Source organism: Dipodomys merriami, unplaced genomic scaffold, assembly GCF_024711535.1.
Source record: "Dipodomys merriami isolate MVZ:Mamm:240054 unplaced genomic scaffold, mDipMer1.0.p SCAF_2221, whole genome shotgun sequence".
Taxonomy (NCBI): Eukaryota; Metazoa; Chordata; class Mammalia; order Rodentia; family Heteromyidae; genus Dipodomys; species Dipodomys merriami.
The window spans coordinates 1-3,326 of NW_027203629.1; positions in this window are offsets into that span (position 1 = coordinate 1).

A 3,326-nucleotide genomic window follows, 5' to 3' on the forward strand; every position below is an offset into this window, starting at 1 on the left:
AGATAGAACCATAGTGATACATATGAGACTAGGTTTCCTTCCCTCCTTCTCTCCCTCTAACCCCCTCTTCTTTTCTCCCTCCCTTTTTCTTTTTCCTTCTTCCTCCCTCTTCTTTACTTCCTTCCTTCCTCCCTGTCCTTCCTTCCTTTTCTTTTTATTCTAGTACAGGGACTAAACTCCAAGGGCTGGCTGTCCCTTAGATTTTTGCCCCAAGGCTAGCATTTTACCACTTGAGTAAACTCTATTTTTAGCTTTTTGCTCAAAAGTTGGAGATAAGAATCCCATAGACTTTTCTATCTGGGCTGGCTTCAAACCAGTATACTTAGACCTCAGCCTACTGAGTAGCTAGGATTACAGGTGGGAGCCACTGCCTTTCTGTTCACATCAAATATGCACGGAACTGTTTCCAATCAAGGCCTCTGAAGGGAGAATTGGGAGAAGAAATCTGGGGGCTTGCAGTGTGGCTATCAGATGAATGATTCTGAACTACAGAGTAGAAACTAGTTTGAGTGTAATCAATATGGATTTTGTTCCCATCTCTAAGTGTAAGAAATAGCCAAGCAGTTCATTGCTCTATATCCAACGAAATGCAGTTCTGAGTCTCAATTTTCTAGTTGCCAAGTGTTGGAGTTTCCCTCCCTTTCTTTCCCATGGAGCAGGGTATCCTATGTGACTCTGGACACATGGGTAATAATGTCCACAAAGTGCAGCTGGTGATGGGGCTCCCCCTTCATGCTTTAGAGTCCATCAGAAGAAGGCCATGGTGTCTCTGTGGACTGAGTACAGGTCTGGCCACCCCTGGGGAAAGTCATGAAATCACTCACAGGAGAACAGGCTCTTTTTCTGAGCACACCTAATGCTATTGTTCTCAATTTTGATGGCTTATCTGAGCATACAGTGACAAGCAGATGACAAAACACACTCAAGAGTTATATACAAGCTGGGCACTGGTGACTCACACCTGTACATGGAGCTACTCAAGAGGCTGAGATCTGGGGACTGTGGTTCAAAGCCAGACTGGACAGGAAAGTCTGTGAGACTTTTTTTTTGGGGGGTCCGGTTGTGGGGCCTGAACTCTGGGCCTGGGCGCTGTCCCTCAGCTCTTCAGCTCAAGGCTAATGCTCTACCACTTGAGCCACAGCGACACTTCAGGCTTTTTTCTTTTTGCTTATGTGGTGCTGAGGAATCAAACCCAGGGCTTCATGCATGCAAGGCAAGCGCTCTACCACTGAGCCACTTTCCCAGCCCCCAAGTCTGTGAGATTTATAACCTCGAATTAACAATCAGAAAAACTGAATCAAAGAGGTAGAGTGGGGACAGGGAAGGTGGCTCAGTGGTAGAGCACTTGCCTTGCATGCATGAGGCCCTGGATTCGATTCCTCAGCACCACATAAGCAAAAAGAAAAAAGCCAGAAGTGGCGCTGTGGCTCAAGTGGTAGAGCACTAGCCTTGAGCTGAAGAGCTGAGGGACAGCGCCCAGGCCCAGAGTTCAGGCCACATGACCCGACCAAAAAAAAACAAAAGAGGTCGAGTGCTACCCTTGAGCAAAAAAGCTCAAGGGACAGCACCCATGACTGACAACAACAACAACCAAAAGAGAACTTGTTACGGGAACCTTCTTGAAAAGCCTAGAGGTGAGACAGGACATTTTTTGGATTTCATACATGTCATCCTGTTTAGTCCCAGGAAAGTTTTGCTGTAGAGAATGCTCACCCCTGATTGTTATCCTATATGGTTAGCTTGTGGTGAGCTTTGTCCCCACCCACAACATGGTTTTTGCCTTTAAAAGCTTTGTGCAAGCTCTGTTCTGGGCTGCAGGTCTTTGGGACAGGAGTCTACCTGTAGACACCGACATTTTACTAAAACTCCCAGCCAATCGCTGGTGGCTCACACCTATAATCCTAGCTACTAAGGAGATAGAGATCTGAGGATCACAGTTCAAAGCTAGCCCAGGCAGGAAATTCCATGACACTGTCACTGTGGCTCAAGTGGTAGAGCACTCATCTTAAGCTGAAGTGCTGAGGGACAGTGGTCAGGTCCAGAGTTCAAGCCCCACACCTGACCAAAAGAAAAAAAAAAGATTCCCAATTTGACCTCTCAAGATGTGGCTTCTATGTATCTTGCAAACTATTCCCATAAAATAGAATCCAGTGAGAAGAAGCCACGGAGGATTTACAAGGAGATGTTCACCCGGGACATCCGGAGGCCTGCTGGCAGCAAGATTCTGCAATTCTTCCTGAAAAGCCTGGAAAGCAGTGAAACGCTCCTCTGTTGCAATAACTCAGAACCTCATTCTGAGTGTTTCCGGCAGAGGTCATTCGGCTGAACACAACCGTGGACTAATTAGAGCCTGATATAGCCAGTGCCGTCCATAAGCCTGGATGGACAGTGGACGCGTGCCAAACAACTGAGGTCTGGTTCTCCAAACTTTCACAGAGTGCCATAAGTAGAGGTTCACCTTACTCCTCAGGTTGAGTAGAGTGTAGCCGTCAAAGCTGGAATAAGTAGCACTCAGGTGAGAAGAATGGGAAGCAGATATACCCAGTCCGCTGGCAGTGTCTTACAGGGACAAGCCTATCTGGCTGCCAAGCCTGAATGTTTGCAACCATGGCAGAGCTCTGCAGGCGCAATTGTGCAGCAATGCAAACTACGTACCCTTGCCAAACTTCACGGGGGTAGAAGAAACCATGGAGGAATTACAAGGAGATGTTCACCCAAGACACCCAGAGGCCTGCCGGCTGCAAGTTTCTGGAATTCTTCCTAAGAAGCCTGGAAAGCAGTGAAATGTTCCTATGTTGCAATAACTCAGAACCGCATTCTGAGTGTTCCCGGCAGAGGTCATTCGGCTGAACACAACTGTGGACTAATTAGAGCCTGATATAGCCAGTGCCATCCATAGGCCTGGATGGACAGTGGTCCCGTGCCAAACAACTGAGGTCTGGTTCTCCAAACTTTCACAGAGTGCCATAAGTAGAGATTCATCTTACTCCTCAGGTTGAGTAGAGTGTAGCTGTCAAAGCTGGAATCAGTAGCACTCAGGTGAGAAGAACGGGAAGCAGATATACCCAGTCAGCTACGGGTACAAGCCTATCTGGCTGCCAAGCCTGAATGTTTGCAACCATGGCAGAGCTTTGCAGGCGCAATTGTGCAGCACCTACATCTCTTCCTTGTCCCCCCTCCCCCATTCACTCTTACCCATTTGTCCTCTTGGAAATTTAACTGGTCATGCATGCCACTACAGCCATCTCCACAAACAAAACCTGCAAAAGAAAATTCAAAACAATCTTCCATTCAGAAACCTGACATTTGACATATGTGGTTGTCCC